General features: G+C 38.0%; 1 pseudogene; it reads right to left on the reverse strand.

Annotated features, from left to right (window-relative positions):
* Nucleotides 1–1176: 1176 nt before the first annotated feature.
* On the reverse strand, nucleotides 1177–2173 carry LOC136315044 (dnaJ homolog subfamily B member 1 pseudogene; annotated as a pseudogene).
* Nucleotides 2174–15734: the final 13561 nt, after the last annotated feature.

The following is a 15734-nucleotide window of genomic DNA, read 5'->3' on the forward strand; positions in this document are numbered from 1 at the left end:
AATGTTTTATAATTTTCCAAGTACAAGTCTTTAATCTCTTTGGTTAAATTTATTCCTAGGTACTTTATTATTATTATTTTTGTTCCAATAGTGAAGGGGATTGTTTTCTTAAGTTCTCTTTCAGACAGTTCATTGTTGGTGTATAAAAATGCCTCTGATTTCTGAATATTAATTTTATATTCTGCCACCTTGCTGAATTCATTTATCAGGTCCAGTAGTGTTTTGACTGAGACTTTAGGGCTTTCTATGTACAATATCATATCATCAGCAAATAATGATAGTTTTATTTCTTTTTTTTCCAAATTGGTTGCCTTTTTTTTCCTCTTCTTGTCTGATTGGTGTGGCTAGACTTCCAGAACTATGTTGAATAAGAGTGGTGAATAAGGCACCCCTGCCTTGTTCCTGATCTTAAGGGGATTGCTTTTAATTTTTGCCCATTGAGTATGATGTTGGCTGTGGGTTTGTCATAAATGGCCTTTATCATGTTGAGGTATGTTCCCTGTATTCCCACTTTGCTGAGAGTTTTGATCATAAATGGGTGCTGGATTTTATCAAATGCTTTTTCTGCATCTATTGATATTATCATGTTATCTTTCTTCTTTCTTTTGTTTATGTGATGAATCACATTGATTGATTTGCAAATATTGTACAAGCCTTGCCTCCCCAGAATAAATCCCACTTGATCATGATATATGATTTTTTCATGTATTGCTGGATCTCGTTTGCTAATATTTTGTTGAGAATTTTAGCATCTAAATCATCAGGGATATTGGCTTATAGTTTTCTTTCTTTGTATTCTCTTTGCCTAGTTTTGGAATCAGAATTATGCTCACCTTATAAAAAAGCTTGGAAGTTTTTCCTCCTCTTGAATTTTTTGAAATAGCTTGAGAAGGATAGGAGTTAGTTCTACTTTGAATAGTTGGTAGAATTCACCTGTGAAGCCATCTGACCCAGAGATTTTGTTTTTTGTTTTTGTTTTTGTTTTTCTTGTTTGTTTGTTTGTTTTTCCAACTTTGAAAGATTGTAATATATTCTCTGGAAAACAAATTCAGCAGTATAGAAACCCTCTCTAGACCCTCCTGCCCTCTCATGAGTCCACAACTGGTGGAACTGTCTGGAAATCCTTGAGCTCTGGAAAGGTCCCTGGTCAGTCCTTGAGGAACCCAAGTGTTTATATCAGAAGAATTGCTCAAGTGTGGTTCTTGACATCTGGGGAATCCTTTCAGGGAAGATCACTTCAAACTCAATATTGACGTCCTCATGTTTCTCAGGTGTCTTGGGGAGAAGGAGGCCTTCTCCAGGAACTTTTGGCTGCATACCAGGCCTGATGACATCTCTGAACTTGACGGGTATGGTCCTGCTGTCCAGAATGGGGATATTCACAGTACAGGCACATAGAGCCTGCCAAAGTATGATCCTGCCTGGGTAAATGACATCAGAGCCATCTCTCTTAATGATATTGTGTGGCTTATCCTTTAAAACAAAGATAATGTCGGCTGGAATGTTGTTAGAGGTCTGGTCTCCCTCCTTGGAGAAGGTGATTTGGGTCCCTTCTTTCCAGCCCTGTTTCATTTCAATGTTCAAGATTTTGTCTTCATTGCAGATGCTTTTCCCATCGGTGTTCAGCCTTTTATGGGAGATCTTCATCTTCTTGATATAACCATTGCAGATCTCTTCAAGGGAGACCCTAAGGTCATGGGTGACATGGGGGTCTTGCTTTTTTTGGGTGGGCTCTTGGATGGGACAGAAGCAGACAACATTCATGTTGAAGCCATCCATGCCCATGGGGAAGCCAGAGAATGTCTCATCAATGTCCATGCCTTCTTCCCCGTTCCGCTGTCCAAAAAAAGTTGTCAAAGGAATTTCGACCACCAAAGAACCCAGGAAACATGGCATGAGGGTCTCCATGGAACGTGTAGTTAAAGGAGGTACCATTAGCACCACCGCCACTCTCACCACTGGGGCCACCACCATTTAGTCCTTCCTCTCCGTAGCGGTCGAAGATCTCGTGCTTGCGTGGATAGCTGAGCACGTCATAGGACTCCGCGATCTCCTTGAACTCCTTGTTCTTGTCCAGATGGTAGCGCAGGGCCTGGCGGCAATAGGCCCGTTTGATCGCCTTGTCCAATGCGCTGTGGGCCAGCCCCAGCGTCTGGTAATAGTCTTTCCCCATGGCCCCAGCCTGCGGCCAGCTGCACAGCAGTCAGCGTCCTCCTCCCCCACCCAAAGCTTTTGTTTGTTCAGAGATTTTTAATAATTGTTTTGATCTCATTTGTTGTAATTGGTCTGTTCAGATTTTCTGATTCTTCCAGATTAATTTATAAAAATTATATGTTTCAAGAAATTTGTCTGATTTATCTAGGTTGTCCAATTTTTTGGCATAGTTCTTCATAGTATTTTTTTCTTACAATCCTTTGTTTTTCTGTTGTGTCAATTGTTACTTCTCAACTCTCATTTCTAATTTTATTTACTTGAGTCCTCTCTCTTTTTTTCTTGGTGAGCCTCGTTTAAGTTTCACCAATCTTATTTACCTTTTCAAAAAATTAGTTCTTGGTTTTATTGATCTTCTGTATTGTTTTTTTAGCCTCTATGTAATTTATTTCCCCTCTGATCTTTATTATTTACTTCCTTCTACTTCCTCTGGACTTCACTTGCTGTTCTTTTCCTAGTTCTTTTAGATGAATGTTTAAATTGTTTATTTGAGCTTTTTCTAGCTTCCTAAGGTATACCTGTAGTGCTATGAACTTCCCTCTCAGGACTGCTTTTGCTGTGTCCCATAGATTTTGAGTTGTTGTATGTTCATTTTCATTTGTTTCAAGGAAACTTTTTATTTCTTCCTTGATCTCATTGTTGACCCATTCATTATTTAATAACATGCTATTTAGTTTACGAATGTTTGAGTGTTTTTTAGTTTTTCTATTGTAGTTGATTTCTAGTTTCATGCCATTGCGATCAGAGAAAGTACTTGATATGATTTCAATCTTCTTAAATTTGTTGAGACTGTTTTTTTTGCCCTAACATGTGGTCTATCCTAGAGAATGTACCATAAGCACTTGAAAAGAATGTATATTCTGCTGCTTTAGGGTGAAAGGTTCTGAAGATATCTTTTAAATTCAGTTGATCTTGTGTGTCCTTTAAGTCTGCTGTTTCTTTGTTAATTTTCTTTCTTGAGGATCTATCCAGTGATGTTAGTGGGGTATTGAAATCCCCTACTATTATAGTATTGCTGTTGATCTCGCCCTTTATGTCCATCAAAATATACTTTATATATTTAGGTGCTCCTATATAAAGTGCATAGTTATTTATAATGGTTATATCTTCTTGTTGGACTGCTCCTTTTATCATTATGTTGTGACCTTTTTTATCCCTTAAGTAGTCTTTGTTTTAAAGTCTATTTTGTCAGACATAAGTAATACAATCCCAGCTTTTTTTTTCATTTTCATTTGCATGAAATATTTTTTTCCATTCTTTTACTTTTCATCTATGTGCATTTTTTGTTTTGAGATGTGTCTCTTGTAGACAGTATATGTACAGGTCTTGTTTTCTTATCCATGCAGTTATCCTATGTCTTTTGATTGGAGCATTTAATCCATTTACATTTAAGGTTATTATTTATATGTAGTTGTTTATTGACATTTTATTCTTTAAATCTACATTCCTCTTTTACTAGATTTCCCCCCCTTTGTTCTGTTTACATAGGTCCCTTAACATTTTTTGCAGCATTGGTTTGGTTGTAATAAATTCCTTGAGTTTTGTATTTTTGGTTTTTGGGGTTTTTTTTTGTCTGGGAAGCTTTTTATTTCTCCTTTAATATTAAATGATAGCCTTGCTGGATAGAGAAGTCTTGATTGTTGGCTCTTGTTTTGCATTACTTTGAATATTTCTTGCCTTTCACTTTTGGCATCAAGTGTTTCTGTTGAGACGTCAGATGTCATCCTTATGGGGGCTCCTTTGTAGGTGATTGACTGGTTTTCTCTTGCAGCTTTTAGTATTTTTTTTTCTTAGCTTTGGTATTTTAACTATGATGTGTCTTAATTGGTGTAGGTCTCTTTGGGTTCCACTTTAATGGGATTTTCTCTGCTTTTTGAACTTGTGTGACTTTTTCCTGCATCAATGTAGAAAAGTTTTCAGGTATAATTTCTTCAATCAAATTCTCTATCCCTAGTTCTTTCTCTTCTCCTTCAGAGACCCCTATTATGTGGATGTTATTTCTCTTCGTGTCACAGAGCTCTCTTAGAGTTTCCTCAAACTTTTTGATCCTCTTTCCTTTTTGTTGTTCTCTTTCCATGCTTTCACTTATTTTGTCCTCTAAATTGCTGATTCAATTCTTTGCTTCATCCAGCCTGCTTTTAATTCCTTCTAGTGTAGTTTTCATTTCTAATATTGTGTTTGTCATTTCTGTCTGATTCTTCTTTATGATTTCAATGTTTTTTTTGATGCCAGCTATCTCTTTGTTTAGGTGCTCACTTTTTCCATCTATTGTTGCTCTAAGATCCTTGAGCATCCTAACAATCATTATTCTAAACTCTGCATCTAGTATTTTATTTATTTCCGTTTCATTCAGTTCCTTTTCTGGAGATTTCTTTTGTTAATTTATTTGAATTGCACTTCTCTGTCTTCCCATTTTGTCTCTGTATAGACCAGATACCACTCTTACTATGGTTGTTAGGTCCTGAGCTGATGCTCTCCATATATGGCTGCTGGATGTACGAGCTCTGGACCTCCCTGGCCAGAACCTGGTGCATACCAGTGGAGATCATTGTTTTTGACTGGCCTTTAGCAACTTTCTTGGAGCTAGAGGAGATCAAGAATTTGTGGCTGCCTCTGCTGGGCCCTGATGCCATTGTAAATATCATCTGCACTCTTCGGCTGGCTTTTATCTACTCTTTGCCATTGTGTGTGGCCTCTCTATTCCTGAAGTGATGTCTTTCCTCTGGCCCCCCTCTTCCTACACCTCCTTGGGCACTTGGGCACCAGCATGGGCTCACAGGCTTCAGACAGGCTGCTCCACAGGCATGGGAGTTTCCTTGTCTCACTGGGCTCCAACCCCCTTGGGTGGGTGCAGGCTGCCTCTCTGGGCTCTTCCCTTGTGGGTGTGTGGGATGCCTCCTCTCTCCTTCACAGGACAAGCTGCCAGGCTCTGCCCTTTACAGATGCATGGGCTGCCTCTCTGGGCTCTGCTCCTTGCCATTGCCGTGCAGACCCCCTGGCTCCGCCTCCCATGGACACACAAATGCATCACCCCACTGGTGTTTGCCTTGTGCTAGTACAGGGGACTTCTTGCCCTGCAGGGTTCTTCCCTCACTGGTGATTGGCAGACCCCTGTAAGCTCCACCCCCCCACACACCACTCCACATGCTGCCTCACTAGGCTCTGCCCCAGACCACTGTGCAGGCCAGCACCGTGGCCACAGCTGGGATCTCCAGCCCTTCAGAGGGTACTCAGCAGGTTGGAGGGGCCATGTAACTCAGAACTCAGCACTCAAATCCTGTGTCCCTGATTTGTTTCTTGCTTCTAAGTGTCTCTCTGCACTTAATGGAGCAGTAGAACTTCTGGTGGGTGGGGTAATTGCTTCCCTTTTCTGGCTTCGTTCTCCCAGGAAGAATGGGTGCTTAGGTTTGGGGATTGACTCAGTACAGGGTTCAGGGTGGCTGTCCCCACAGTTTCTCCCTGTGCCCCTGAGACTACACTCTCCTCTAGCAACTCCAGTATTTTCTGTGCTCCCCACCCCTGGAGCCCTGGGTAAGTTGCTATGAATTCAGTTTTCTGCATGGTCCCTTTAAGACTGAACCTGGGTCTGAGAGTTCTGTATTCCTCTTGCAAACAGTAAACTGGCTCTTCCTTCAGCTAACAACTATCTGTATACCTCCTCTAGTCTCTGGGGCTCTGGGGGTCCACAACTCTCTGGGACCCCCACCCCACTGTGAGAGACTCTCCAAGCCACCACTCACTCCTGGAAGTGGGGCATCCCTTTCCATATCTCCACCTTTCCTACCAGCTCAGTGTGGTTCCTTTGGTGATGCTTGGTTATAGATTCCTCTTAGTTTAGTCCAAACTGCTTTTCAAGATGATTGTTCCTAACTTAAGTTGTAATCCACTTTGGTTCTGGGAGGTGGGAGTTGTCACATCCGCCTACTCTGTCACCATTTTCCCTTGCTCTTATGGTCTTTTTGACATTCATATTTTTTCTTACACAAAGCTGTCATTTATTCACCACTTTCTAATTTTGCTTCCTTATGGTTGACTTTTGATAGAAAAGTCTTCAATCTGCTGCTGTAATCATTGGTATCATCATTAGCCACTATTTTTGTGTGTCTTATTTGTAGGGAGAGGTCATGAGGGGAAAACCTGAACCACTGTTGACCCCATTAAGGCAGTCATCCAAACCTATAAGTAAATTGGAAATAAGCATTGGAAGTGAATACTGTTAGTTTCTTTGTGCATCCTGTTATCTGAAGGGTCTTGTTATTGTAGTCCCTGAGCTTAGCATAGCAGGAAGGCATATGTGACAGCATTTGGTAGAGAGGAGTAGTCAGAGCTTTTGGGCTGTTCAGACGTAAGCAGACTCCTCAGACTAGCAGTGATATCCAGGGTGTCTCTATGAAACTGAAGAAAACAAGAAGAATTTTGCCAAGAACATCAGTCTGTTCCAGCCAGTGTATTATCCCATAGCTAAGTAAGCTCTTAAACTATGCTAAATGGGACACTGGGTTTTAAGTAAACTACAAATGCATGGCACTTGGGCATTTCTGTGCCATCCAATAAACCAGATTACAGCATGTGACACTGGCCAACTCCGTTGTTTGTGTTTACAGCACATACTCTAAATTCTTACTCCGTGTCCAAGGCTGCTGTGTCACTCCAATAACTTCTAGAGAGATAAGTAAGGATTTTACACAAAACTGAACCTCCATGCCTCTGGGTGGGCAGCAGACAGCTGCAGATTCAAGTTCCCACTCTGTCACTTATTAGCTATGTAGTCTTGAGCAAGTCAATTAACCTCTCTGGGCTAGTTTCCTCTTTCATGATGAAACTTAGAAGTGATAACACAGGATGTGAGGGTGATCTGGTGCAACATCTGTCACCCCATTGATTGCCAGAGTTAATTAGGCTGATCTGGCTGGCTAGGTGGTGTCACCTTCATTCCTCACTGCTCAATGTGTTTCTCACCAAGCTGCCCACTCCACTCCATCAAAAAGAATGACCTTCCCTGATAGAATAGAACACCTTTCTTCAATCGGTGGTATAGAAGTAGCTGTACTGCCCTGCTAGAAACTTCTGAGCCAATATAGACCATTGGAACTTTCTAAAAAAAATTTTTTTCTCCTTTTGGCATTGTCTTTTTCTTTTCTTTTTCTTTCTGTTTTCAAAGTACCATTTCCCTCTCTCACTATATATCTCTATTTTGAATTTTTATTTACTCTGTTGATCCTTTCTGGTTTCTTAGTAAGCTCTTTCTCTTTCTCCAGTTTGCTGAGAAATCAAGCAAATTCATCTGTCTTTTCTCCCACAAAGATCTGCCCCAGCCTGGTCATCTCCTTGGTCAAGAGACTAGTCATGGGTAAAACAGAATGCCTCTTTAGACCATATCCCAATTTGTACTTACTATTGGAGTCTAAGAAGAGTCAAGTCGAAGTAGTAATCTCTTGTATTAAATATCTTCATAGAAAATCATCCCACTCTAAATCTGTTTATCACATACTATATTCAATTCTCATGATATTTCCTTGAATTAAATTTATGTAGTAAGGTATGATTAAGTGTTTAAGTCTTTTGGGCAGTGATGACATTTTAGTTTATATTTATAATAACTTTGTAATATTTTATAACAAATTGATTGTCTTTTTAAGTGTCTTAACTATTTCAACATCCTTCTTTTAAATTTTTTTTATTTTTCTGAAGTGAGAAGTGGGGAGGCAGACTTCCGCATGCACCCCACTAGGATCCACCCAGCATGCCCATCAGGGGCCAATGCTCTGCCCATATGGGGTGTTGATTTGTTGAAACTGGAGCCATTAAGCACCTGAGGCAGAGGTCATGGAGCCATCCTCAGTCCCCAGGCCAATTTTTTGCTCTATTGGAGACTTGGCTGTGGGAAGGGAAGATGGAGATAAAGAAAAAAGAGAGGGGGAAGGGTGGGGAAGCAAATGGGCACTTCTTCTGTGTGCCCTGGCTGGAATTGAACCCAGGACTTCCACACACTGGCCAATGTTCTACCACTGAGCCAACTGGTCAGCGCCTTCAGCATCTTTTTTGTAAGCCCATTATCATCAAATCAGATAAGTGCCATAAAAGTAAAGGCAAGAATATTGTTAACTCTTGGCTCTAGAACTTGACTAAACTATTTTTGAGTGTTGTTTTTAAGGTTTGTCTAAACTGAAAAACACTGTCTCCAACATTGGTAGTGTTGGACATTGCAATATTGCTAAAAAATTTTAACTAAAAAATACTATAAAAACAGTAACAACAATAAATACCCAGATTTGAGAAGATATTAAACTTATTAGAAAAAAATTGGTGGAAGAATAATCACATAACAGAAAATTATGGTTCACAAAGTCATTATGATTTTCTCTTTGGCCACTTCAAGGGGAATAATTTTCTTGCTTTGTGAGAAAGATATTAGTAAAGAGTAGTGAGGGACATTTTAAATGTGATATATATAAATTTGGAACTGCTTACTTCACTGTTGTTTACTCATTTAAATCAAGGTCTGCTATAAAAAATAATTTAATAGGAAGCATTATTCCACTTTAACCAGTGGGAAAAACAAAAGAACACAAGTTTGGTTTTTTTTCATTTTTTAAAATTTATTTATTAAATTTAATGCAGTGACATTGATAAATCAGGGTACATATGTTGAGAGAAAACATCTCTAGATTATTTTGACATTTGATTGTGCTGTATACCCCTCCCCCAAAGTTAAATTGTCTTCTGTCACCTTCTATCTGGTTTTCTTTGTGCCCCTCCTCTCCCCCAACCCCTCTCTCCTTCTTCACCCCATCCCCCCTCCCCCCACCCCCACCCCTGTTGCCATCACATTCTTGTTCATGTCTCTGAGTCTCATTTTTATGTCCCTTCTATGAATTCATATAGTTCTTAGTTTTTTTTTTCTGATTTACTTATTTCACTCCGTATAATGTTATCAAGGTCCATCCATGTTATTGTAAATGATCCGATGTCATCATTTCACAAGTTTTTATAGCTGATATAAAAAATAAAAACACCATCTCTCCTATCTGGATGAGAGCTTACCTGCATGAACACAAAATAATGACAAGAAAATAAGAATCCCCTCAAGTGGGAACTTAGAAACCTCACCTATAGAAAGATAACACCCAAAATTCTTTTGTCCCTGACTTTCATCAATTTTCTCTGCATTTCTCTCTTTTCTGCTTGCCTTTCAACAATGCTTTGTGATTGAAGTAGTACATTAATAATTTTATTTGTCAGGCTCTATTGTTGCCAATCCTTTTGACCCATTTTCTTCTCTTCTGAGTTCTCAGTGCATTATTTTCAAATTTTACTGATGTGCTGTTTTATAACTCCCACTAAATGCAGCTTTATATTTTTATTTTATTCACTTGATTTCTTCCTCCTGGAATTAGAGTTTTTACATTTCGAATACTTACACAGATTTTAAGGCTCTCACATACAATCCACAAACAGGAAACTTTAGAAGAAAATCTGGTAAAATAATAAATACATGGTTTATGAAATGAAACAGACATAGATTTGAATCCTCTATCTTTTATTATCAAGAGGACAAAAGATATTGAACCACCCTGAGCTTCAATTTTCTTATCTTTAAAATGTAGACAATAGGGGATTCCAAGATAGCAACAGAGTCAATAGACATTCCAACTGCCACCTCCCAGGACTGAATTGGATTACAACTTGATTTAAGAACAATCATCTTCAGAAACCTACTTCAGACTAAAAAAAGAAAAATCTATAACCAAAGATCACAGAATAAGACACAACAGGACTGGTAGGAAAGGTGGAGATGTGGAAAAGACTGCCCTGTTTCCAGGAATGAATGGCGGCTGATGGCAAATTTTGACAAATGTTCAAAGAAAAACTATCACGCATTCTTCTCAAGCTATTTCAAAAAACTCAAGAGGAAGGAAGACTTCCAAGCTCATTTTATGAGATGAGCATTATCCTCATTCCAAAACCAGGTAAAGACATTACAAAGAAAGAAAACTATAGGCCAATGTCTCTGATGAACATAGATACTAAAATTCTCAACAAAATATTAGCAAACAAGATCCAGCAATACATTAAAAAGATCATACATCATGATCAAGTGGGATTTATTCTGGAGAGGCAAGGCTGGCACAATATTTACAAATCAATAAATGTGATTCATCACATAAACAAAATGAAGGATAAAAATCACATGAAGATATCAATAGGTGCAGAAAAAGCATTTGATAAAATCCAGTACCTACTTATGATAAAAAACATTGAGCAAAGTGAGAATACAAGGAACATACCACAACAAATAAAGGCCATATCTGACAAACTTACAGTCAACATCATACTCAATGGGCAAAAATTAAAAGTATCCCATTCAAATCAGGATAAGACAGGGGTTCCCCCTTTCATCACTCTTATTCAACATAGTTCTGGAAGTCTTAGCCACAGCAATCAGATAAGAAGAAATAAAAGGCATCCAAATTAGAAAATAAGAAGTACAATTGTCATTATTTGCTGATGACATGATACTGTACACAGAAAACCCAAAAGTCTCAGTAGACAAACTACCAAACTTGATAAATGAGTTCAGCAAGGTGGCAGGATATAAAATTAATATTTAAAAAAACAGTGGCATTTTTATAAACCAACAATAAACTGTCAGAAAGAATAATTAAGGAGACAGTCCCCTTCACAACAAAAAAATAAAGTACCAAGAAATAAATTTAACCAAGGAGGTAAAAGACTTGTACTTGGAAAATTATAAGACATTGAAAAAAGAAATCAAGGAAGACACAAACAGGTTGAAGCATATACTGTGTTCATGGATAGGAAAAATAAATATTATTAAAATGTCTATACTACCCAAAAGCAATCTAAAATATCTATACTATCCAATACCAATGGCACCATTCACAGATCTAGAACAAATATTCCAAAAATTTATATGAAACCAAAAAAGAACTTGAATAGCTTCAGTAATATTAAAAATGAAGAATAAAGTGGGTAGTATCACACTTCCTGATATCAAGTTATACTACAAGACCGTTGTAATCAAAACAGCTTCGTATTGGCATAAGAACAGGCATACAGATCAATGGAACAGAACTGAGAAACCAGAAATAATCTCAGACCTTTGTGGTCAATTGTTATTTGACAAAGGAGGAAAGACAGTCTCTTTAATAAATGGTGCTTGGAAAATTGAAATGGTACATGCAAACAAATGAAAAAGAATTTTTTTTCATAAAAAAAACTCAAAATGGATAAAAGACTTAAATGTAAGTCACAAAATTATAAAAATCTTCAAAGAAAACCTAGGCAGTAAACTTCCAATATCTCTTGTAGCAATATTTTTGCCTATATATCTCCATGGGCTAGTGAAACAAAGGACAAAGTAAACAAATGGGACTAAATAAAACTAAAAAGACACCATTAACAAAATAAAAAAACAATCCACACAATGGGAGAATATATTCACCAATAACCAATATTTATAGAGAACTTCTAAACTCAACACCAGGAAGGTAAGCAATCCAATTTAAAAATGGGCAAAGAACTATAGACACTTCTCCAAAAAGGTCATACAGATGGCCAATAGGCATATGGAGAAATGTTTAACTTCACTAATCATCAGAGAGATGCAAATTAAAACCACAATGAGATATCACTTGACACCTGTCAGAATGGCTTTCATTAAAAAATCAACACACAAGTGCCAGTGAGGCTGTGGGGAAAAGGAAACTCTCCTGCACTGCTGGAGGGAATGCAGACTTGTGCAGCCATTGTGGATAACAGTATGGTGTTTTCTCCAAAAAAAAATTAAAAATTGAACTGCCTTTTTTAATATTTCAATGTCCTTTTTTGTACTTGCTATTTCTTTATTTAGGTGTTCGTGATGACCATCCGTTGTTGTTCTAAAATCTCTAAGCATCCTTACAATCATTATTTTGAACTCCGCATCTGGAAGTTTGATTATATCCATATCACTCAGTTCATCTCCTGAAGGTTTCTCTTGTGGTTTCATTTGGATTGCACTTCTTTGTCTTCTCATTGTGTCTGTGTGTTTGGGTGTTTTCTTTGTAAAGTTGGTTGGGTCTAGGCTTGGTGTTGTCTGCCTCCAGTTTTCACTTGTGTTGTTTCTAGGTCTTCTTGGGTTGACATCAGCTATTTTTGTAATCCACTTTCGGATTTGGGCCACTTTGAAGTCTTGCTTTGTTTGTTTTCTTAACAGGTGATTGTCTTGTTTGCTGATCTCAGCAGGGGGCTTATTTGAAACTGTATCCAAGAATGCAGTGGGTGTGACCTGAGGCTCTGAAATCCTCTTCTGCCAGTTAATCTCTCTGGGGGTGGGTTGCTTTCTCAGCTTTAGTAGGGGGAGGTGTATCTCAGATCTCCATGGAGACCTGAGTTACTGCCCCTCCTCCCTACTTCTTGTTTTCAGCTGTGTCTTGTTGCGCTGATTGGAGCTGGAGAGATGTCTGTATCTCTGTGACCCGGAAGTACTTTTATATTTTGCTTTGTGGAAGGATCAGCCCCTCCCCCAGTTATGGCTGCCTCCAGCACTGAATGAGTCAGCTTTTCAGGTTATCACCTGTATTCCTCTCCCCCTCACCATCCGTCTCTCTCTCTCTCTCTCTCTCTCTCTCTCTCCTTTCTTTTTGGAAGATAAGTGGGCCCTTTCAACACACCTCATTCCCTGGTCACCAGGCAAGTGGCTGTGAGCAGTATTTATTGCTCTTTTCCTTGGAGTGAGAGCCCAGCCTCACCACCCCCCCTCTGGTCCTGTAAACAGGGGAGATTCAGGCGCTCCTTACCAGGTTTTTTGTGGCTTCTTCTTTGCTCCTTGGTTTTTGAAAGCTGTTCTTGTAGTCCAGATTTGGTTTTTCACACTGATTGTTCATAAATTAGTTTATAATCCAGTTTGATGGTGTGAGCTGGGAGTCTGTGTATCTGCCTACTCCGCTGCCATCTTCAGGTCCTTCTCTCGATGAACAAGATATTATCTTAACTGCCTTTTGATCCAGCTATCCCATTTTTAGGATATATCCTAAGAATCCCAAAACACTGATTCAAAAGAACATATGCACCCACATGTTTATCTCAGGATTGTTTGCAATAGCCAATATCTGGAAACAGTACAAGTGTCCATCAGTGGACAAGTGGATAAAAAATCAGTGGTACATATACACAATGGAATACTAGGAATCCATGAAAAAGTAGGAAATCTTACCTTTTGCGATGGCATTGATAGACCTGAAGATTATTATGCTAAATGAAATAAACCAAGCAGAGAAAGACAAATATATGATCTCACTTATATGTGAAATCTAATTAACATGATAAACTGATGAATGGAATAGAGGCAGATATGGGGTCACAGGGAGCAGAAGGACAGCTGTCAGAGGGAAGGGGGATAAAAGAATGGTATCAGAGAATAAGAAGGGATTAGTAAAATTCTATATACATAACACATAGATACAGATAACAGGACAGTAAATCCTAGAAGGAAGGGGGGTAGAGGGTCGGAAGGAGGAATATTATTGGGGGTGAGGGTTTTATATTGAGTGAGACACTTCAATCCATGTTAACATAATAAATTTTTTTAAAAATGTTGAAAACTTAAAAAAAAGTAAATGTAGACAATAACAACTACTTTGAAATATTATTATCAGGATTAAAAATCCAGAATGTCCACTACCTAACACACAATAAATAGCAGATACTACTATTATTGTTGTTATTATTATTTATATCACAATTTCATTGCAGTTGTGATGAAAAGTTTCTATGTGGATCTAAATGTGAAAAACCAAACAAAAATCTTTTCATGACTAGGGTAGGAAAAGACACAAGAAGCACTAAGTTAAAGGAAAAGACTGATGTATTGGACTTTATTAAAATTAAAAGTAAAAACACTTTTACATAAAAAAATGAGACTGACAAAGGAGGGTTAATATCTATAATTATTAGTAACTTTTAAAACTGTTTAAGAAAAAGACATAAAAATAATAAACAATTTGGCAAAACTGTTCATAAAAGAGGATTTCCAAATAGACAATAAACATATGACAAAGTGGCCAACTTCACTAGTCACGTGAGAAATGCAAATTAAAGCCAAAATAAGATACCACTGTGTAACTATCAGAATGACTCAAATTAAATGACTGACAAAAAAAAGTGTAAAGGATAATGAACAACTGGAATTCTCATACACGGCTGATAAGAGTTTAAATTAATCCAATCATTTTGGGGAACTGGCAGTATCTATTAAACTTAGGCATATGCATCTATGACGGTTCAGAAAAGTTATCTTTATGACGGTTCAGAAAAGTTATCTTCTACATGGGTTAACTAAGTTGTACAAAAATATTCAAGGTTGTGTTAGTTATAATAACCCCAAACTGGAAACCCCACATAATCATTAACTTTGGAATTGGGTAAAATAAAGTATTATATTTATTTTTGTTGGTATTGTTTATACTTTTTAAATTTATTTTTATTTTATTGGGTAGGCATGGTTTGCTTAAAGTGTAGTATATTTATACAATGGAATATCATTCAGAAATAAAAATCAGTGAATCACAGCTACATACCACATGAACTTGGATGTGGGGATCACGAGTACAACACTGAGCAAAAAAGAAGCCAGATGTAAAAGAATATAAACTGTATAATTCCTTTTATAAACAGTTCAAAAGTAGGTAAAACTAAGCAACGGCATTAAAAGTAGCATAGTGGACATCTTTGGGTAAGGAGGGAATGGTGACTTGAAAGAACATAATATATTCTTTTGCTTGACTGGGTCACCATTACCCAGAAATGTTCAGTTTGTGGTGGTTCCAATGAACACTCAGGCTAGGTTCATTTTTAAAAAATAAATTTGTTCTATTTCAATAAGCAAATTTACTATTTCTAAAAACATATTTATTGCTTTGAGAGATAGACAGACAGAAACATAGAACTGCTCCTGTATATACACTGACCATAGACCAAATCTGCAACCTTTGTGTGTCAGGACAACACTCTAAACAACCTAGCTAGCTGGCCAAAGCACGAGTTTATTATTTTTTAAGAAGTCATTGTCTTATTTAAGAAAAATTACATTCAGCTTGACCAGGTGGTGGGTGGTACAGTGGATAGAGCATCAGATTGAGATGCAGAGGACCCAGGTTTGAAACTCCAAGGTCGCTGGCTTGAGTGCAGGCTCATCTGGCTTGAGCATGGGGTCGCTGGTTTTAGCGTGGGATCATAAACCTGACCTCATGGTCACTGGCTTAAGACAAAGGTCACTGGCTTGAAGCCCAAGGTTGCTGGCTTGAGCAAGGGGTCACTTGCTCCACTGTCGTCACCCAGTCAAGGCACATATGAGAGAGTAATCAATGAACAACTAAAAGTGTCTCAATGAAGAATTAGTGCTTCTCATCTCTGTCCCTTTCTGTCTGTCTGTTCCTTTCTCTATCTCTTTCTCTATCACAAAAAAATAAAGTTGTGTTTAGCATTTTTTGTTTTGTTTTGTCAAATGGGTTGATTCATCA

This window comes from Saccopteryx bilineata, chromosome 11 (genome assembly GCF_036850765.1).
Source record: "Saccopteryx bilineata isolate mSacBil1 chromosome 11, mSacBil1_pri_phased_curated, whole genome shotgun sequence".
In the NCBI taxonomy this organism is placed as follows: Eukaryota; Metazoa; Chordata; class Mammalia; order Chiroptera; family Emballonuridae; genus Saccopteryx; species Saccopteryx bilineata.